We start from the raw sequence: 23,576 nt of genomic DNA, 5'->3' as shown, positions 1-23,576 counted from the left end.
GGCTCTCCAGCTGATGCAGAACCACAATTCCCATCATGCCTGGGCAGCCAAAGCTAAAGCTTTGGCTGCTCAGACATTATGGGAATTGTAGTTTTGCAACAGCTGGAGAGCCAAGGTTCCCCATCTCTGTGATAGAGGAAGAGGGATCCAAAATATTATATAAACATGATGGAAGCTCAATAGACTAGATGTAATGGACGTCCATGGACGTAAGATATTCTGAAAGATGTCCTCACTATGTCAGACTTGCAGGTGCACAGAATCCAGGCCACATCTGTAACTCCATAAAGTTATAACAAAAAAAAAAAAGACAAAACAAAACTCAGTTTTCTGGATATGTTTTAATCATTAAAAGGGGTTGTCCAGCAAAAATCTTTTTCTTTCAAATCAACTTGTGTCAGAAAGTTATATCGATTTTTAATTTACTTCTATTTAAATATCTGAAGTCTTCCAGTACTTATCAGCTGCTGTATGTCCTACAGGAAATGTTTTATTTCCAGTCTGACACAGTGCTGCTCTGCCTATGTCAGGAACTGTCCAGAGCAGTAGCAAATCCCCATAAAAAAAAAAAAAACCTCTCCTGATCTTGACAGTTCCTGACATGGAAAGAGGTGGCAGCAGAGAGCACTGTGTCAGACTGGAAAGAAAACAACATTTCCTGCATGACTTACAGCAGCTGATAAGTACTGGAAGACTAGAGATTTTTTTTTTTTTTAATAAAAGTAAATTACAAATCTATATAACTTTCTGAAACCAGTTGATTTGAAAAAAAAATAAATCGCTGGAGTACCTCTTTAAGTGGATGGATATATCTTGGAAGGCTGTGCATGACAACATGTTTTACTGTATACCCTGTATGCTGACAGCTACCTATGAAATGTAAGAGAATTATAGCCTCCTCTATATAACTGGAGCAGCTGTTTAGAAAGCATGTTGTAAACTGTTGTCTCCAGCAGAGAATACACTTCGGGGGATGAAGTGTAAGCTCTGGAGACATGTTTATTGGAGTTTAAGGCCGGGTGGTATCAATGATGTCACAGACGTAAGAGTTTTATCAGAACTGTACCATTAATACAAAACCAACAAGACTAATCTCTGTGGACAGGGGCTCCTCTGCATGTCTGTCCGATAATGTGGATGACAAAGGCCCATAGTGACTTTGGCGCCTCGCAATGAAGTTTATAATAGGAGTCAGACGTGATGTGATCAAAATTGGGGGACTTTGGGTCCAGGCCAGACGTATAATGGAATATCCAGCGTTTGGACTTTCTGTCATATTGTTGTTGGCTGCCCTAGACTTCCTGAAGTTCAACCTTTAATACAAGTGGCAGCAAGGGGAATATGTATAGATTTTTTTTCCTATTTCCTTCCTATTGTAATTAGTGTGAAAATGTCAGGAATAGTATTTTTTTGAAGTTGGTTATTCTTCCTTTTAAAGAGGATGTTGAGAGACAGCTTCAATGGCCCGTCCCATAGTGTAGCACCTGTCTTTCAAAGCCATGAACACTGCTATACTTCCTCTAGGATGGGACTGGAATGGTCAGGGTAACTATCTTGATATTCAGATAGTCACAATTCATACCATCAAATCCCCTATTATGACCTAAACTTACTTAAAGGGGTTGTCTTACAAAGGAAAAAAGTGATAATCAGATGTGTACCACATACATATATGTGAAGGAGAATGAATATGCAGTTTTTAGTAAAGAAGCTTACATGACTGGACCATTTTCTTCCCTATACATCTGATTACTTCCTGGTTTCCTCTCTGAACTCTGACCCCGCTGTTGCCATGCAACAGTGCAGACACTTTCCCACAATCCCCCCTGCTGCATGTGAAGTGAAAAACAACTGCCAGTACTAATGGGACAGATCATGTGACTGGGATTGAACTGAACTCTGACCGCGCTGTTGCCATGTAACAGTGCAGACACTTTCCCACAATCCCCCCTGCTGCATGTGAAGTGAAAAACAACTGCCAGTACTAATGGGAACAGCACATGGGGGATTAGATGATATATTTTAAGAAATACTTGTACATTACACTATGTTTCATTGAACATAATGCATCCATATAGACCTAGTTACTACTAGTTACTACTATAGTTACTACTACTATACAGGTAAGTTCCCTTACTATACCTTGTAGTAAACCAAACAGAACCTTGTGTGGCAGATACTGGCTTGCTCCAGTCTTCCTTCTCCCAGGGCCAAAACAGTTAGTCCAGGGTAGTAGCCACACCTAGTCAGCTGACTTGCTGACTTAGATATACCCAACAAGTCCCGGCCTGGAACATGGGGAGCAGGCACCCACCCAACACTTTGCCTGCTCCCAATAAGAGCCAGCCCGGAACTGACTAAACAGTCAATCTAACACTACACGTATCAGCTGCCTAACATCGCTGACACCATCTAAAGGCTCTTATTTCACCAAGGCTCCATACCTTGGTAACATGCGCCTGCGTCTCTCCATGTATATGCCAAGAACCTGGCCGGGATATATATACCATTGCAGACTTTTCCAGCCGCTGCCTTACAATATATATATATATATAAATATATATATATATATATATATATATATATATATATATATATATATATATATATATCAGCAACAGGTGCAGATAGTGGTTTTCTTAGTATAATACCAAAATTGATAGGCAGAAGAGCAGTCATGCTTGTCTGACATTTAGGTTGACAGAATTTATACAATATGGGAAAACAAGCACGGGGCAGGGCAGGCAGCAATACAGGAACATTGTCAGCAAGAAGTCCTAGGTAAGTAAAAATAGCAAAAGAAAATATTGTCACAAAAAATGATAGAGATAACAAACCTTGTTATTCAAGCAAGAAAAAAAAAACGAGAGTATTGTACAGGTTATGTAATCAGGGATGCTAGGAAGCTCCAGGCACCACTATGGACATGAGTATACCGGCTCACCCCCTCTTATAAACCGGTGTCCTGTCTCCCCTAGGAATTCTGCTGGGAATTTTACTTAGAAATCCTGTTTCAAATCAGATAAACCCATATATCACGGAGCTCAGCTTCTCTTCCTCTTTCATATCCAAGGGCAGCAGAAATCACCTGTCAGGTTCACTTTAAGATCATTTTGCAGTAAAGAAACTACAAAATGGAATGATATTGCTTATTAAGTATTATAAGTAGAGATGAGCGAACCTGGAGCATGCTGGAGTCCATCCGAATCCGAACCCAAACCTTCGGCATCTGATTAGCGGTGGCTGCTGAAGTTGGATAAAGCCCTAAGGCTATGTGGAAATCATGGATATAGTCATTGGCTGTATCCATGTTTTCCAGACAACCTTAGAGCTTTATCCAAGTTCAGCAGCCCCAGCTTATCAAATACCGAACGTTCGGGTTCGGATGGACTCGAACCCGAACCCGGTTCGTTCATCTCTAATTATAAGTAAATGAAATAAAAACTACAGGGGACATTTATTATCAAGTCTAAAAAGTATGATTGTTCTACAGAGTATTCATCTGTTTTTTACCCAGGATAGGAATTATTTAACAAAATATTCATAAATTTGTGAATAAAATATTCTCAGAATATTCTCTGAATATTTGCAAAATAAAATGCGCAAACAAATTCACCTGATTCTGACATAGGCCTGTGCAATTTATTTATTTATTTAAAAAATGCAAATTATAAATTGCGCGCAAATCCCGATTTGTATGAAATTTTGAGTGAATATGCAAAACAGGCAGATTAAAAAATGGCATCCAAAAATCATTTACCCGTTGACCGAAAAATCAGATTGTTCACATAAAATTAGGCACGAAGGGGGGGATTTATTAAACATGGCGTAAAGTGAAACTGACTGAGTTGCCCCTAGCAACCAATCAGATTCAACCCTTCATTCCTCACAGACTCTTTGGAAAATGAAAGATGGAATCTGATTGGTTGCTAGGGGCAACTGAGCCAGTTTCACCGTACACCATGTTTGATAAATCTCCTCCATAGTTTAAATAATATATAATTGTCTAATATATTTACTTTAAAGCTAAAATAACATCAGATCAGAAGACTTTAAGGCTAGGTCCACACTGCGCTTTTGCTGTCTATTTATCAAATCCGTTTAAAGTGATAATATCACCCACCCCACTCCCTTACTCCATGTGCTTAGATGCCACACATTTGATATATACCTCTATAACACTTGTCTGTGTCTAAAATCACTTAATTTTATCAGTGGACAGTGTCAACAAGGCGGGGCTTCATGACAGTCAGGACCATTCTCCCTAGGGAAGAACTCCCCAACTGCTGTGAAGCCCCGGCCTAGGCGCTGTCCACTGATGGTGCTGTCCACTGATAAAATGAAGCGAGAGTAAGGGGGGGGGGGGGTGACAGTATCATTTTGCTACTGCTCTGGACAATTCCTGACATGGACAGAGGTGGCAGCAGAGAGCACTGTGTCAGACTGGAAAGAATACACCACTTCCTGCAGGACATACAGCAGGTGATAAGTACTGGAAGTCTTGAGATTTTTTAATAGAAGTAAATTACAAATCTGTATAACTTTCTGACACCAGTTGATATCAAAGAGAATACAAATTGCTGGAGTACCCCTTTAAAATCAATAAAAGTGAATTGATTAATATGTGGATGACTGACATGAGAGATTCCGACATGTAACTACTATTAAAGCTTACAAAACAATCTGAACAGATATCATGTTTTTTCTACAAAACATTTGAAGTGTAAGGAAGTGATTAAGATACGAGACCTTCCAGGTCACAGTATTTCAGGCGTGTTTGATTTTCCACTTGTATCTCATGCTTTGTACTTTGTACATTAATGATTTTATTGTTATGGAGGATCACAATAGCTCTGAGGACAATGTTTCCTGACACCTGAGCACCAGGTCACATACATTGAGACCCGATGTGATGACTACGGACATGAACAGTAAATGGGCGCCCGTGAGGAAGCAGATGCTGCCAAAGGAAATATAGGAAACTAGAAAGGTAAACAGGGAAGGACATCAGGAGATATATATCAGATGGGAAAATAGCAGTGGAAGGGTACGCTATAGGATTAGGCCACAAAGAATTTTCCCCTTAGGTGTGCAGCATTGTTAAAAAAAAAAAAAAAGATAGATAGATAGATAGATAAATAGATAGATAGATACATAGGAGATAGATAGATAGATAGATAGATGCTCCTAAAGGAGAAGTCCAACAAAACTGATTATTACACTGCAGACAGGGGGTGGGGGGAACATAATAAAGAACCAATACTTACCAGTCCCGGTGCCCACGCAGCACTGCATCACCAAGCTGCCAGAACCCAACAGATGTCACCTTTTCTCCTTTTCTTGGTACGTCATGACCCGACAGGAAAGGGAGGGAGATAGCCTGCTCAGTGTCCTGCCCCAGTCACTGACTGGCTGAGCGGGGCATTCGTGTCATGATGTAGTGGGGGTAGAGATAAAGAACACCAGCAGGGGGTCCAAGAGCGATTGCGGTGCTGCGAGGGCACCAGGACTGGTAGGTAGAGGTTCTTTATTATGTTCCCCCCACCCCCTGCCCAAAATAAATATTTTCTATTGCCCCGGACTTCTTCTTTAATGCCTTTGTAATCATAAAATAAAAGCATATTTCTCAGGATAATCTATAAAAACATTGAATCAGGCAATAAATACAGAAGACCCCAGCTGTTTATAACATCTAGATGTCCAGAATAGGGCTCAGTATGAGCAAGATGATAGTGGCCTACCAGAGCACCAAATGACTTACCTGAGTACCAGAAGGTCCAGACTCAGATAGAATAATCTATCAGAACCACTATTGGAGCTGACTATGTAGCCAATGACCTGCTGCATCAATTCTGGGCTGATTCACAGACTTATTAGACTTTGCTGATGATATGTGCTATGTGTTTAATGATTACAATGGAACTGCAAGTGGATTTCATTTAATAGTGGAAGGTATTTTTTATTTATGAAAAACTTATTTATAAAAAAAAAAAAAAAACACTAATTTGTAGGGAACGTCTATGCACATATTGCTCATAAAGATCAATGCAGTACATATGTATTGCATTGATCTATGTAATCTGTGTTCTATTTCTAGAGACTGCTGAAGGCCAGCATCAGAGCGTTGCTGAGGCCCTGGTCGGTAAGTATTACAGATTGGTTTCCCACGATCTTCAACTAGTACCTACTAAAAGTGATCCAAGGAAGAACAGATGGTGAATTGGTCACAGGGTCATTGATGTGTGTGGGGAATAAAGGCCAGCCTGTCTAGTCTGATCCCACAGAAGAGATGTCATAATACAAGTTTCTTTTTTGCCAGAGTTTCCCTTTAATGCTAATTATGATAGAAACATGTCAGAACACACCTTTGTGGATGTACAGCAAATAATATTAGGCAGGTGGTTTTAATGTTATGGCTTATTTATATATATATATATATATATATATATATATATATATATATACTCTGTTCATGTGTATTATGGTCCCAGCAACATATTTTATATTCCAGATCCTATCTAAATACCATTCCTACCCTTTCCATTAACATTTGTAGTCAATAAACGTCAATGGGAACATATGGATAATGTTAATTGAACGCATGTTCCTCTGTTCACTTATTGATGTGTCTCCTACCTCATCAGAAAGTAATTCGGCTCCAGATGTTCTCCTGGCACGCCACGTGCTAATATTTGCTATTTTCATCTCGCAGCCTGTGATCTAACTTCTACAGCGGAATAATAATACGTAGGGAATACATAACTAGCCTCTCGATACTATGACCAGTAGTCAGCTCCCGGCCCTGGGCAATACGAGTCCCTGTCAGTTTAGGCAAATAAACTATGTTGACACCTTTGTCAGATGGTAAAATATTTTCCTACCATGCCAAGCCGGCCGGCTCCTAATGTGCTAGGCTGCTGTGATTCTGCGGAGTAAAGCTAATGAGCTTTAAACTGACCACGCTTGGAAACGTTTAGCTTTAATGTCACTCAGCCCCTAAGCAACTGTTTTCTAACGTCCCGCTAGTGCTAAACCCAGATTAATACACAGCAACAGGCCCTGGCAGAAATATGGATGCAACAGCTGGGACTGAGCTGCCTGGCAAACACACAACCATTTTCCATTCCAGAGGTGGCCATAGTCCTCTATGTAAGACACCACCACAAGAAAGGGACTGACTATATATATATATATATATATATATATATATATATATATATAGGCTTCAAAGAATTCTTTTAACGACACAGAAGATTGTCCTTGAATTTCACCCGCAATTACCCAAGTTGATATATCGGAGGTAACCGCAGCAAGCTAAATATATTATTGTATGTTTATACATCGCTACATGGAGCCATTATGCAATTTGTTCCATCCATGGGAAATGCTCATTCCTCAACTATATATTTTTTTTTTTTTCGCCCTTGATTACTTAATGCGTGCAACCGAATCCTTTTTGGGTTTAACGTTTTATAACACATAGTAAATCTCTCAGCTCTGGTACATTATATATGCAATATCTGCAGTAAATTTCACGATAACTCAAGAATATAGAGAGCAACCCGCCATCAAGATCCTAAGATTCCGCACAAAATGTCTCTCTTAGGCTGGGTTCACACTGCGTCCTTTTTTCTTTTTTGTTTGGTTTTGTTTTTTCTATTTGTTTTATGTTAAAAAAAATAAAAAAATTGGTTGAAAACCCGGAGGCATTTGTGAGCATCCGTTCTGATCCGTTTTTCCATTGTAAAAAAGAAAAACGGATCAAAAAAATAATCAAAACACATCAGGGTTTATTTTTAGCATACACAAAAAATGTGGTCGACCACGCAAAAAAAAACAGGGATGCATGTTGATCCTTTTTTTATCTGTTTTTTTATAATAAAAGTTAATGGAAAAACTAATCAAAATGGATGCACACAAATGCATCTGTTTTTTACATAAAATGGTTGGGAATAAAAAAACAGATTACAAAAACACAATGTAAACCCAGCCCAAGGCTGTGTTCACATTTGGTATAACACCGTCCGTTGCATAGCAATGGTTGGTGGTATACTCCTGTGCGGCATTTGGCATCTTCCTGCAGTGAGGCTCCCGGCTCCGGTCCCGCTCAGCTGATCTGAGCGGGACCGGAGCCAGCAGCCTCACTGCAGCCGCGCCGCCGCACAGGTACTGTATGCTCTCGGCGGCGGGATGCGGGCTGGGGGTGGGCTGATGGGGGGATGTGGCCGGGATGGGGGGATGCGACGGGGATGCGACGGCGGGGCTGCGGGCACCAGGGAGTTAAAGCACATATTCACAGCGGGATGTTAATCCTGCTGCGAATATGTGCTATCATAGGGGTGAATTGATACCGGATCCGCAGCCGTTCTCGCTTCGAATCCGCAGAAGTTAGATCCGCTGTGGATCCGGTAGGTGTGAAGGCACCCAAATAATAGGCTGACTTCTCCTCTCTCTTATAACAGACAGGGTTACATTGAAATGTGACACCAGTAAGTAGATAAAACGGGATCCGGCCTTTCCCAATAGGTGAGCCTCAGAAGTCGCCTTCTTCCCCCCCCCTACACAATGACCTCTGTATACATCACAGAGCATGCCTAGAAAACTGTCCTATAGGGCAGGACAATAGAACCCCCTCCAGCCTATTTGCTGTAATGCAGTGTTTCCCAACTCCAGTCCTCAAGGCCCACCAAGAGACCATGGGGGAGATTTATCAAACTGGCGTAAAGTGAAACTGGCTCAGTTGCCCCTAGCAACTAATCAGATTCCACCTCTCATTTTCCAAAGAGTCTGTGAGGAATAAAAAGTGGAATCTAATTGGTTGCTAGGGGCAACTGAGCCAGTAACACTTTACACCATGTTTGATAAATCTCCCCCCATGTTTTCAAAGTTGACATAGTCAGTGCATCACGTATAGCCACAGCTGTTCTTGGCATCGAGTATCCTCAAAACATGTAAAAGGAATAAATGACACAACAAGCTTAGTAGCCAAAAGGTTTCTTCTTTTAAAGTTTCTCATGTATAAACAAACATTTCCAAAACTGTATTCACATTATTACCAATCAGTGTCACCCACAAGTGCGGATACAATACCGGGGCCCGGCTTCACGTCCTGCATTGACGCTCTGAAGTCTGTGTATCCATCATGGTTGAGACTTCTGTTCCATCCAAGAGGCCGGTAGCTAGGGTGGTCACACTACGTTTTCTAATATTTCTTTTCTTTAGTCCACACTTAGGGTTCTTTTACACAGGTCAATGCTGTGCCATAAGCGAGATCGGTGCTGGTTTGCAGAGCCTGTATAGGCCTTAATCAATCATGTGGCCAGATTGTTGGTCATAGTTAAAGATGATCGAACATCGGGAAATGTTGGGTTCGATTGAACTCGAACCTTCAGCATTTGATTCCCGATGCCTTCCCGTTTTGTGGGGAAGGTGGAGACTGCCCGAGTACCGCCTGGAAAACAGGGATACAGTAAAGGTAATAGACTGTATCCCTGTTTTCCAGGCGGTACTTGGGCAGTCTTCACCTTCACCACGGAACGGGAAGGCATCGGGAATCAAATGCTGAAGGTTCGAGAAGGTCCGCGTTCGATCGAACCTGACATTTCCCGATGTTCAATCATCTCTAGTCATAGTCGCATGCATGCTACCGTTTACACGGGTAGAACAGGTGACTAGCAATTATTTCTGCCTACACAAATGATGCGATCAGCCAACAATTTAGACTTTTCATTTATTGGCTAATCACAGGCCCATGTACACAAATCGATTATCGGTAATGAGTGTTCCTGCCTGTATTTAATCTGTGTAAAAGGAACCTAAATGAAAGGAAATAAAAAGAAGGTAAGAGGCGGCGCCTTGTGTAATACCATTAGGGTATATGCAGTAGAGCAGGTGAACCGATTCAGTGCTAATCTTTTTTGCTCCTTGGGATTTGTATCACCCAGGGTACAGGGTGCAGGTGACCCTGGGTATGGTGTCTCCAGTCAGTGGAACGTAATGTAGTGTGGCAGAGTCGGCCACAATACATGCCGGATTCTCCCAAGATAAGGCCTATAAAGCAATAACATAGAAGGATAGAAGGAAAAAATGCCAATTGACTGCACTCAAAGTTGCCAGCACTATCCTGAAAAAATTAGTGGGAAGAGTAAAGGATGTAAATATAAATACTCATGTGCATTATTTTACAAGAAAATTTATTTATATTTACATCCTGGACTATTCCCACAGATTTTTTTAAGGGATATTTCTGGCAACTTTGAGTGCGGCCAATTGCCATTTTTTCCCTTGTACTTTAGTAGTGTTATTAGTAATGTTAATTAGATGGACCACAAAGTCAATCACAGTTTGGGTAAATAGCATCATCCAAAACATTTCCTATAGAAACAGATCCAGACCGTCAATGTCTGAGCTTCTCTGGACTCTTTTTTCGGTCATTTCATGATATAAGGAAAACAATCAAGACTCAACTCTCAACCCTTCTAGAGTAGTAGAAAAGCCTTGAAAACAACGGGAATCATGTCTTCTTCTGGTCACATCAGAAAGGACGGAAATGTAGACATTGCTCATTTGTTTCTGTGTGATTCTTTGGCCCAATAAAATTTCTCAAGCACATATTACTTAGGAATTCCTGTTCAGTGCTATACTGCCACTATATATGCATATGCACTTCAATTATTCTAAATATTTTGTGTAAGTGTAGCTTTACATAGTGATTAGAGATGAATGAACCGAACTTCACTAACCGCGATTTACTATGAACTTTGCAAAAAGTTTGCTTTGTTACAGAACGAAACTACGAACCTTGAAAAAAAAAAGTTTGGTTTGTTACAGAACAAAACTTTTTGCAAAGTTCATAGCAAGTTTATAAAGATGGTGGCCTCACATTTTAATACACATGGAAAAAAAAGAGCCTATGCTTACCTGTCCACATTCCCCCAGTGTCCTCCTAAGAGTCTCTGGTGTCCCCTGCTAATTGTAAGGCTGAGATGGGACAGCACTGTGGCCAGTGATTGGCTGAGCAGGCTGTCACTCTGGTCTCAGCAGGAAGTGAAGGCGCCTGCGATCAGCTGGGGACATCAGGGTTCAATCCTTTAAAGGAGAAGTCTGGCGATTTTCAAAATCTGGCAGCCGGCAAGGGCAGGGGAGAATTTGGTTACGCATGAACTTAACTCTCTCTGTGCCTGTGATGAGCAGCATGACCGGCCTAGGGACCCCCGCCGTAAGGTATTTCCCCCCGAATTGTGATGACGTCATGACTTGGGGAAAAAGGCTTGTCCCGGCTAATGTACTTGCAACTCAGTCAATCAGTGACTGGAGCAGTATCTCGTCCCAGTCACTGACTGGCTCAGCGGCCACTCCATCAGCCGAGTGGTGACGTGTCAGCGCCGGAGATCAGGGGCCAATTCCGACAGTCCAGCGGACTTCTCCTTTAAGGTTCGGTTCACACAAAACCAAACTTTTCATCAAAGTTTTGCAAACCTGCCGAACCAAACTTTTCAAAGTTTGCTCATTTCTAATAGTGATGATAAAATATTCTCTATGCACCAATGGTTCAACAGCTAATTTCCATGTCTTTTTCCCTTAAAGGGGTTATCCAGCGCTACAAAAACATGGCCACTTTTCCCCCTTCTCTTGTCTCCAGATTGGGTGGGGTTTCAAACTCAGTTCCATTGAAGTAAATGGAGCTTAATTGCAAACCGCACCTGAACTGGAGACAAGAGAGAGGGAAAAAGTAGCCATGTTTTTGTAGCGCTGGATAACCCCTTTAAGCCCTTTAAGACTTCAAGAAGGTCACCTTGCCTCATCGTTTAAGTGCAGCAAGACTAATATCCTATACATTGGCATCTTTTGCGTTGTAAATTAATGTTTTGATCAATTATACTTTCACAATATCTGTTCTGCTCTAAGTTTCCGGTAACGACATTTCACTTTCTACCAAGACATTTATAATTTGTCCAGGATAGTCAAAAATGGCTACCGAAATGAGCCCTTAGCACAGATGGCCGGTATGGCTTAACATATAACTGTAATACCGTGATTGCCTCCATGAGTGAAGTCTTGACAGCATTGATGCTTGTGACTGACTATCCATGTAACTCTGCCCCTGGGAGCTCATGTTGTTCCAGTGGCCCCGGCAATAATAGACATCCCCACACTAACAATTCTTCACACCCACTTTTGCCCAACACGGTCACTCTCCAGTTGGAAGAACTAAGTATTAACACCACCTTTCAGCAGTGTATTTCAATCTTCATTTTAGACATTGAAAGATGGGTACCATGAGCCTGTTTCAGATGTTTTCTTGCTGGCTGCCTTCCAACATATCCTGCTGATAGGGTTGTAATAACCAGGGATAGGACCACCATGTTCAGGGGGAGGGGCGCTGCAGCTGCACAAGATGCTTAATGGACACACAGGTCCTTTTAGGGTGATTTGTACATGTTGGCATGCTCACACTGGGTAGCATCCAATTGCATTAAACTACATTTACTGTTTTAGAGGGTTAACCAATGGCTCGATAATCTCTTATAACTGAGGTTATATAACAGAGAGATTAGGCAGTCATTGATTTCAATACAATCATTTCCGGAAGGACGCAAAAAAAAAAAAGTGAAATAAACACAAAAAAAGTAACTGAAAGTAAAAAAAAAGTAAGTCAAATAAACACAGCAGCCAGATATGCATAAAAAGCATAAAATGATCATATAGAACAGGGGTAGGGAACCCTGGCTCTCCAGCGGTTGCAAAACTACAACTCCCATCATGCCTGGACAGCCAAAGCTAAAGCTTTGGCTGTCCAGGCATGATGGGAGTTGTAGTTTTGCAACCGCTAGAGAGCTAAGGTTCCCTGCCCCTGATATAGAAGTACAGAGAATGCAAAGTCAATGGAATTGCCCCATATATGTTAATTGAGAGAAGTCTTTTGGGAAGGACTCTCATAGACCTCATGGAATTTCTAAGTAGAAGATTTATATTAATGGTCTCAGTATATTATACTGTAGTTGAAAGAAAAGTTCCCATTAATAGCTGCTACGTTCTTGTTGTTCTTAGGGGTTTGCAGAAAACGCATGAAAAGCAGAGATTGTTGGCGTAACTTTAGAAGAAGCCTGTACCATGGTACTATATAAAATGTGGATGGAAATTTAAGTTAGTGATGATAATGATGATGATGATAATGATGATGATGATGAAGAAGGAAAGCACAACAGTCCATGTTATAGAAATGATCAATGCGTTCCTGAAAAATCAGCATTTGTCTATGTTCACACAACGTCAAAAATAGAGAAAGGGCATCCGTTTTTGAAATTTTAAATAATGTCCGTTTTTGCCGCGATTTAACTGACTGCAATGGCAAAGCATTGAAATCAATGGGAAGGCAGACATCCAATGCACACAATGTGCTGAATAACGGACGTTTTTACGCGGACGTCAAAATAATGAACATGATCATTATTTTCGGACATCTTTTTGCAAACAGCGGACGTTTTTTATTAGTTATTCACACAGTTTTTCTTTTGTCACCATTCTTACTATTAAATTCAATAGACTTTTCAATTAAGCCGCACCCAAAGTCCAATTAGTAACCCCAAACTAGAATAATGTGCCCACAGCAGTCATTGCACTGGGGAGGCCAGGCTGCTAAATGACGTCCGTTATTTTAGACGTAATTTTAAACAGAGCTGAACAAAACGTTGTGTGAACATAGCCTCAATCAGTTTTTCACCATAGGTAATTAATGATTAATGATTAATAAAAACTATACAACAATATGGACATTTTTTGAACCGTAGGAATAATCATGCATCTTAGGCTGTGTTCATACTACGTTTTTGCAATCCATTTTTTTTCATCCGTTTTTGAAAAAAAAAGGATGGAAGAACAAATACATTTGTGTGCATCTGTCTTGATCTTTTTTTTCCATTGACTTCCATTACAAAAAGGAGGATCAAAACGCATCCTTTATTTTAACGTACACAAAAATGTTTTTGTGTACGTAAAAAAAAAGATGCTTTTTGATGCTATTTTTTATAATGGAAGTCAATGGGGGAAAAAAGGATCAAAACAGATGCACACAAATGTATTTGTTTTTCCATATGTTTTTTTGCAAAAACAAATTGCAAAAAAACGTAGTTTGAGCCCAGCCTTACTTGTATATTTCATAGAAATGCCATGTTGTGTTGCCCTCCATATCTTTGCCGTACAGAAATGATTGCAACAACACCATACAAACAGGTGCTAGAAGTGAGGACTACAGTTAATACCATTCACATTGCTGATACGGCCACGAAAAGAAACAATAAATTCTATAGAGCTAGTTGATTTCTTTTATGCAGAAATATTAGAAAATTAAAAATTATATTTCTGATCATTTATTTTTAGCCTCATCATCATTTACAGATCTGATATTATAGAACTTTAAGGTGAAATTGTAAATAGTACATAAAAGCTATACTGGAGTCAGAGAAGGAAAAAATAAAAAGTCAGAGAAAACCCGGAGAAGGACTGGCCCATGTGAACTTTTGTGTATTGTCTTTGTTACTTTTGTTTTCCTTGAATGTCTCTTTTTTATTTTAAAAACAACGTCCGTTATTTGATATAAAAAAAGACAATGTGTGAACATGGTTGTTAAACAAAAACACGGCTATAAAATAGAAATGAGGCTATGTTCACACACTGCCAAAAGGATGGCCCTTTTTATGGACGGAGTCTAAACTTCTTTTAGCCATTTGTATTTCTCCTTGTGCTTGGTGAATTTGTCAAAAAATTGGGCACAGTATTTTTTTGTCTAACAAACAAGTGAAATGTATTCACCTGGTCTGGACCAGACATAGGGGGAAATTTATCGAGGGTTTTGCGCCTATTTTTCAGTGAATAATTGGATTTTTGGTCTAAGTTCTATTTATGAACCGGTAAATATTTTTTAGATGCGATTTTTTAAAATCTGCCTGTTTTGAGCATTCACTCAAAAGTTCGTATAATCCGGGATTAGCGCCCAATTTATCATTTGCAACTTTTTAAAAAGTTGCACAAACAGGTGCAGGCCTACATCTGGTCAGTACCAGGTGAATACAACTGCGCAATTTTTTCATATTTGCGACTTTTTACTTAAAAACATTCACTAGGGCAGTGCTACATGTTAATAAATCAGTCACCAGATATCGGAACAAAATACACACCAATCCCCATTAGAATAGTCACACACATTAGACTCCTGAAAAATGTCCCCCATAGGCTTGCAGCAGTAGGTGGAAATTTTTAATTTTTCCGTATACACAAATACACAAAACAGATTATAAAAACAAAAAACTGCATCAAATAATTATTCGCACGTCAAATACTGGTGCATAGATACTACGTAGGCTGGGTTCACACTGTGCTTTTGCAGTCAATTTTTTTCACCCGTTTTATGCAAAACACGGATGATAAAATCGACTCATTTGTGTTTTTAAACAAATACACAAAACAGACAGATTATTAAAATGTAATAAAATTTATTAAAATTTATTTTTTTTAAAAATGCATCTAATAATTATTCACACGTCAAATACTGGTTCATAAATACCACTTAGACCATAAAAAAATGGGCGCAACAAACACTCATTTAGCGGAAAATGAAGAATATATAAAAAATAAATAAATCTGTAATTCTAGAATAAAATGAAATAATTGCTTAGTAACATTTTAAGTGAGTTTTTATGTATTAAAGGTATTATAATAATACAGCTGTATATATTTTACATACTGAAATAATCCAATTACAAAATCATCATTCAAAACTTACAGTTATCTGAATTACAAAACAATCCAAATAGCTCTTTGTTTTATTTTGTATTGCTGATGAGATAATCAATAAAAGGGAATGTGTGATGTAAAAGAAACGTGCCAGTCAGGCTGCACATGGATCCATTTGTCAGGACGTTGGTTGATAAAAACAGACGTGACGAGACACCTGCAGTGACGGACTAATTGTCCGTGCAAAAATCCATTTTGGTTCTTAAAGTGTTCCTGTCGTTATAACTTTCAAAACCTAAATCAACAGTAGATGTGATATAAAGCAAGTTTGCAATTTACATAATTTATTTTTATTTTTTTTTTAGTTATCATGGAAAACACTAGACTTTCTGTGTTCTTTTTTTTTTTTTTTTTCAAAAAGTCAAAGAAGTCCTGTGTTTCCCAGGTCATCTGAGCGCTCACAGAGAGAAGGCAGTCATTAGATTGATGGACACATTGAGCAGTAACTCTCTGTACTGGCCTGGACTTCATGTATTTAGTCTTTTTTTTCAACCAGCACATGTCTAAAAAGCTTAAGGAGAATGGACCTGGACACAAGTAAGTAAAGTTTTGTTATAAAGCAGCCTTCAGGAGACTAGACCCGGATACAAGTAAGTATAGCTTAATAAAGCAGCCTTTAGAAGACTGGACCTGGATACAAGTAAGTATAGCTTTGTTATAAAGCAGCCTTTAGGAGACTGGACCTGGATACAAGTTAGTACAGCTTTGTTATAAAGCAGCCTTTAGGAGACTGGACCTGGATACAAGTTAGTACAGCTTTGTTATAAAGCAGCCTTCGGGAGACTGAACCTGGATACAAGTAAGTATAGCTTTATAAAGCAGCCTTCAGGAAACTGGACTTGGATACAAGTAAGTATAGCTTTGTTATAAAGCAGTCTTCAGGAGACTGGACCTGGATACAAGTAAGTATAGCTTTGTTATAAAGCAGCCTTCAGGAGACTGGCCCTGCATACAAGTAAGTATAGCTTTGTTATATAGCAGGCATGGGAAACCTTCAGTCCTCAAGCTGTTGCTAAACTACAATTCCCATCATACCTGGACAGTCAAAGCGAAGCTAACAGCTGGGAGGCCAAAGTTTCCCCATGCCTGTTATAAAGCATGAGAACTAGAAAAAAAAAATATGTAAATTGCAGACTTGCTTTATATCACATCTACTGCTGATTTAGATTTTGAAAGTTATAACAACAGTGACACCTAAAAAAAATACGATTCCTTCCCCTTCTTTACATTTTCTAGTATCAGAACTGGTTACAACAAGCAAAGAAAACCTGACAAATCCCCAGTCATCATTTGTTCCGATCAATTTATTAGTAACTACTGCTAGGTGTGCATGGACTTCTTACCACTGCCTGATAAATAAATATAAATAATAATATAAATAAGGAGAAGTGACATATTATTTATGTTTTTTGAGGAAAGTTGCCATGTCCACATCTCCCCAAATTCTAAGGGCCTACACCAACAGATTATCTGACAGATTTCTTTGAGCCAAAGCCAGGAATGGGTCATAAAGGAAAGACTGAGATTTCTCCTCTTTTCAATTCCATTCTGTCCGATTATCTGTTGGTGTAATAGGGTCCTAAGGCTACATTCACGCGTTCTGTTTCTGTAATTGCAAATCCGCAATTACACACAGATTTAGGGACGTTGATTTCTGTTGGGCTGTTCACACTGTCCGTGTGTTTTACAGATCTGCAAAAATTACTCACAAGCTTTAGTACTTGCCATAATTGTTGCACAGATTCACCCATAGAGTCTATAGGAGCATCCGTAATTTTTGCAGATCCATAGTTTTTATGGAGGAATATGTCTATGGGCACATTTAGTTATATACGGAAATTCCCCTCTAACCTATGCTACTCTGTATTTCGTATGCATGTGAATATTATTGAAGCTTTTTTTATAAGGATACCTTAAAAGGGCACAGAAAAAAATCTTTTTCTTTCAAATCAACAGTTTCAGAAAGTTATATAAATTTGTAACTTACTTCTGTTTAAAAATCTCAAGTCTTCCCATACTTATCAGCTGCTGTATGTCCTGCAGGAAGTGGTGGATTCTTTCCAGTCTGACACAGTGCTCTCTGCTGCCACCTCTGTCCATGTCAGGAACTGTCCAGAGCAGGAGAGGTGTTCTATTGGAATTTGCTGCTGCTCTGGACAGAGGTGTCAGCAGAGAGCACTGTGTCAGACTGAAAAGAATTCACCACTTCCTGCAGGACATACAGCAGCTGATAAGTATGGGAAGACTTGAGATTTTTAAATAGAAGTAAATTACAAATCTATATAACTTTTTGAAACCAGAAAAAGAGTACCCCTTTAATACCGAGGGTAAGCGACCATTTACGTGCAGGCAATGAGAATGTACGAGGAGCTGATATAGTCATCTGGAGACAGCTTAATGCTTCTACTAATAATCCCACAAATCACCCTGCCGCTCAGAAAGCCTTCTTAATAGATGTATTGTTTTTCACTAAATAAGCAAACCTATTTATACAAGTATGCGATAAGAATATATGTGTAATAGTGAGGCCCACCATGTTTATTTATGGAGGCAAGACAGGAAAAAATGCCATCTATGCCCCCTCCCCTGGGGATATATTAGGGCCGTCAGTCAGTGAACTGATAAATATTACTGTGTCAGAACTGACTTAGAAATGAGATGCAATGGTCTGGCGTCTGGCAGGGAAGGGGTTAAGCGACTCGTTCTCCCTCTTCTATGTTTTCTTTTCTTCCTTCAATCAGTAAATCTCTCTTTCTCCTCCTCGGTGTTTCTCTTTCCCTTCTCTATGTATTCCCTGTGCAGCTCAGTGTGTGTTCTGCTGGAAAGAAAAATCACATTGGATCCCTTTCCAGCCCATACCAGCTGGGGGGGAAAAACCGTCCCGGAGAGAGAGGGGTCCGAGCGTAACTCTTGCTGTGCAAATGTATATTTTCCTTACTATATTAACTGCCTGTGCATTATTAGCAGAATTTATAGGGGAAATGATGATAACTTCTGTTTATTTGCTGAAAAAACTCCAGAGGAATAACATTTGGTCTGCCTGGCTGTGTCTGTCATACTGTCCGCAGCATTTTTCCACCGCTGAGTGTATGGAGACCGCTCTCATACCTATGCTATGTACTAACCCAGGGAGAAGAATATCACTGGGACTTATTTGAATTATTATTATGTAGAAAATTTCTAGCTGTTCTTTGTTGCACCATAGCGAATCATAGAAACGTAGAAGAAAAAGACCACCTGGTCCATCTAGTCGGCCCTTTTAGTATTTCCCTTCTTATTATCTTAGGATAGATGTATGTTTATCTCAGGCAGGTTTACATTCAGTTATTGTAGATATACCAACCACATCTGCTGGAAGTTTGTTCCAAGCATCTACTACTCTTTCAGTAAAGTAATATTTTCCCACAGCTAATCTCAGATTGGGCCTTTCTATTGTTTAAAATTTTTTATTAAAAACACTTTCCTCTTAAAAAGGGACAAATCGAACCCATTGCGGAAGGGGGCGCCAAGGAGAAAGGTTTGTCTCTTACCTTCCTCCTCTGCGCCGTTCCCGTGATGTTAGCAGTGTAATCCTCGGTCTGGTGCGTTGTTAGGGACACTGCCCCGCCCCCAGAGTGTAAGTCGGCCCCCTCCTTCTAATGATAATCAATAGAGTGGGCAGGGAGGCTCACGCTCTGGGTTTGGGCAGTGCTCCTAACGGTGCTCCGGACCGAAGATTACACTAACAGCACAGGAACGGCGCAGAGGAGAACGGTAAGGGACATACCTTATTCCTCAGCGCCCTGTGTACAATAGGGGGTTATCAGCAGGTTAGATTTGACTTACCTGCTGATAGTTCCCCTTCAAAACTTATTTAGTCCTTTAACATGTATAAAGGTTTCGATCATGTCCCTCCTTTATCTTCTTTCCTCCACACTATACAGATTTAAGTCTTTCCTGATATGGTTTATGCCTCACATCCTCCACCATTTTTGTAGCTCATCTTTGGACCCGTTCTATTTTATCAATTTATTTTTGTAGTTGAGGTCTCCAGAACTGGACACAGTATTCCAGATGTGATGTCACTAGAGCTCTATACAGCGGAATCACAATCTCCCTATTCCTACTGGTTATACCTCTAGCTATACTGCCCAGCATACCATTATATATATATATATATATATATATATATATATATATATATATATATACAGCCCAGCATACCATTATATATATACAGCCCGGCATACCATTATATATTCAGCCCAGCATACCATTATATATACAGCCCAGCATACCCTTATATATATATATATATATATATATATATATATATATATATATATATACAGCCCAGAATACCATTTGCTTTCCCTACAGCCTGGTTGCACTGGTTACTCATTCTAAGGCTGTCAGAAATCACTACCCCTAAATCCTTCTCTTCTGAAGTCTTTGCCAACAGAGAACTGCTGATATGATACTCTGATATATCACATAACAATACAAAGCATTCTTATATTAGTATGTGCACTGCATTAGGAGAATACAAACTTTACAACAAGCTAAAACAACAACAGATTCCATAAGAGAATAGTATTTGGTTAAGCTATTCCACTGCCCCAACCATAGGAGGACACAGGCTGTAGGGAGACCCATTGTTTTTAGCTGGCCAGCAATCCCTTTACTAGCAGCAAATAAATCTATCAGTAGAAAATGGAAATACGTTCGTGAAATGTAGTAAACAGTAGGTTGTATAGTACTGTCATGTTGCATAATAAAAGTAGCTCTCTTATCCCTCTAATTGTAAGTAGCTACATAGAGCTACTTTGCATATGCCATTTCCCAGAATTCCCAGTGGAGCCTGCATGGCCTATAGGTCTCCACAAGCCTTTATGGCACACTCCTCAAGGGCAAACATTACTGCTTCCGTTAATGCAGGGATGGGGAACCTTCGGCCCTCCAGCTGTTGCAAAACTACAGTTCTCATCATGCCTGGACAACTAAACCTTTGGCTGTCCATGCATGATGAAAGTTGTAGTATACAGTAAAAGGGAGATAGGAATCCGGCACAGCTTGTATCACTTATAGGCACAACGTGTAACGGAGCTTGTTAGCCAACTCAGATTGTCGGCCGACCAATGCGTTACTCTGCTGCAATTAGGCCTGTATTCATAGATGTACTTGTAGATAAAGACAGCGGCACTCACCTCTTCATGCAATATGGTTGTTTATTGTGTGCAATCACCGAAAAACACACGGGAGACAAATTGACAGTAGCAGGGGTGTTCCACAGGCAACGGCCCGTCGCCTGTGGAACACCCCTGCTACTGTCAATTTGTCTCCCACATGTTTGTCGGTGATTGCACACAATAAATGACCATATTGCATGAAGAGGTGAGTGCCGCTGTCTTTATCTACAATTACATCTACGATAAAAGTTGTAGTTTTGCAACAGCTGGAGAGCCAAGGTTCCCTACCCCTGTGTTAATCCATGACCCCGTGTAGATGAACAAGCTCTAAATGTGGCATATCCTCTGGTCCCGACTATACAACAGAAATTAGCCCACTATTTACTTTTTGACCAGTGATACAATGGGAATTGCATTGCTTCAAAAATATCTTTGTGTGTAACTTTTATCCCTTGAATAGTCACCCGAAGTATCCGCAACAAGTCATCCTGTATAGAATAGTGAAGTCAGATGTGACTTTGATGCAATTTGTCATCTGCAACATTCCATTATTTTCTATGGGAGAAGAAAATAACGAGGTTAAAAATAAACGAGGTTCGCTCATTGCCGTACGGTCACATGCTGTCATATGTCGCAATTTTGTCACTGCAACTTTTCATCTATGACAGTTATTGAAAAAAGGGGTCACCCGTGTAACCTTTACCTTAACGCATAACAGTGCGCTAAGAACGCATAGAAAGCATAGAAAGCCACCTGTTTCTGGATTTTAGTACGGGGACATATAAAATATTAATGTATATATATAAATTTTTACAGCGTGAGCATAGTATAATATCTTGAAAAAGGTCACACTAAATTTGTGGGCCGGATTTATGGATTTCTCACACACTAAAGGCTAAGGAGACCGAGCATTTAATATATACCGACGATATAACCAGCCAAAGCTAATGTAAAATCGTAAGCCGATTCAGTCATCTGTTTCCTTCTGGTCTTCTTTATGGCAAAATATAAGGATGCAAATACAATGGAAACTAACAGCAGGTTCATACATACAAATCTGCTGATAGGTACCTGTAGCGGGATAGAAGGTGGTTCCTGTGGTGGTGGGCTGCTTATTTGGTTCCTCTGCGCCATTTTCCAGTAAAAAAGAAGTCTGGCACATTATAAAAGCCGTCAGGGGCAGGGGGAAAATTCATTACAAGTAGGAACTTACCTCTTTGTGTCTGCGGTGAGTGGCAGTACAAGCCACAGGACCCCGCCGGAAGGCATTTTCTCCCAAGTTGTAATGACGTCATGGAGAAAAGTCCCGTCCCGGCTGATAGACTGGCTGCTCAGCCAATCAGTGACTGGAGCCGCGTGCCTCCCCATTCATAGACTGGCTGAACGGCCAGTCCATCAGCTGGGACGTTATGTGTCAGCTGCGGAGATCCCAGGGGACGGTCCCACCGCTCACTGCAGGCACGAGGAGAGGTAAGTTAGTAGCTGCCGGCTGCTGGCTTTTATAATCCACCGGACTTCTCCTTTATTAAAAAGAAAATATGCAAATGACCAGCTTGGTTTACTGGGGATGTTTCCGGCCCCTCAGTGCACCATCCTGGCCACCTGCCACCGGTGAGTGCGTCCTCCTGCTTATGCATACTCATATATGCATACGTAGTGATGTCTCTCTGCTTTTACCAGATCTCACAGAACAGGCAGCAGCCGGCAGGGGCAGGGGGATGGGGGAAATTTATTGCAAGTAATAACTTACCTCTCCCTGTGCTTGCAGTGAGCGGTGGGATCGGCCCCGGGGATCTCCAGAGCTGACACATCACGTCCCGGCTGATGGATTGCCCCTCAGCCAGTCTATGACTGCTCCACAATCCCTGCTGCAAACCTGGTCAAGAACTACAGGAAACGTCCGACCACTGTAACTGCAAACAAAAGGTTCCTGGGCCAAATATTAAGTTCTGTTTTTCTATTGTATCAAATATTAAATACTTCAAATCTCTACTAATATACTATGAAATTTTACATACTTATTTCCTGCAATAACTACAAAATAAAATATTTTATGATTTGATTTTCTCTATTTTCTATAGATTCTATTTCCCCCAGTTGAAGTGATAACAATTACTCACCTCTCCATTGTTTATAGGTGGGAAAACCTGCTAAATCAGCGGTGTATCAGATACTTATTGTCCCCGCTGTAGGAATGCATAGCCTGTTGTCCTCATAGCTAGACACAAGAAGAAAATGTATACCGCAATTGTTTTTACAATGGTGACCTATGGGTGGTGCACCTATTTTATCGTGGGGTTATTTTAGATTTGAATCCAACATAAGGAGATTGGACACAGAATCCCCCATCTTCATAAAGTATATAATCCAAGTTACTTAGATATAAATACTACCTGCAAATACTATAGATATAATCCTATTGCTAAAATGTTACATTTATATTATTTAAATATGTATTATTGTATTATTATATAATAATTATTTTCCTAATATTTTTATTATCGTTAATCAGTTGTTATTCTTTCCATCTACATTAGCTGTAGACCAGACAAATTCCGTATGTATATCCACGTGATTCTATCCATCCAGTGATGGGAATGGTATTGCAATGTTGAT

General features: G+C 40.0%; 1 long non-coding RNA gene across 1 annotated transcript; it reads left to right on the top strand.

The window, feature by feature from the left end:
* Positions 1-1,944: 1,944 nt before the first annotated feature.
* On the top strand, positions 1,945-22,990 carry LOC138786967 (uncharacterized). The gene is made up of 5 exons (XR_011362269.1): positions 1,945-2,123; positions 4,841-4,990; positions 6,098-6,142; positions 13,051-13,116; positions 22,729-22,990. It is a non-coding gene; the product is annotated as an uncharacterized lncRNA (long non-coding RNA).
* Positions 22,991-23,576: the final 586 nt, after the last annotated feature.

Source organism: Dendropsophus ebraccatus, chromosome 3 (assembly GCF_027789765.1).
Source record: "Dendropsophus ebraccatus isolate aDenEbr1 chromosome 3, aDenEbr1.pat, whole genome shotgun sequence".
In the NCBI taxonomy this organism is placed as follows: Eukaryota; Metazoa; Chordata; class Amphibia; order Anura; family Hylidae; genus Dendropsophus; species Dendropsophus ebraccatus.
Note: the sequence above shows the minus strand (reverse complement) of the source record. Positions and strands in the feature narration are given on the sequence as shown.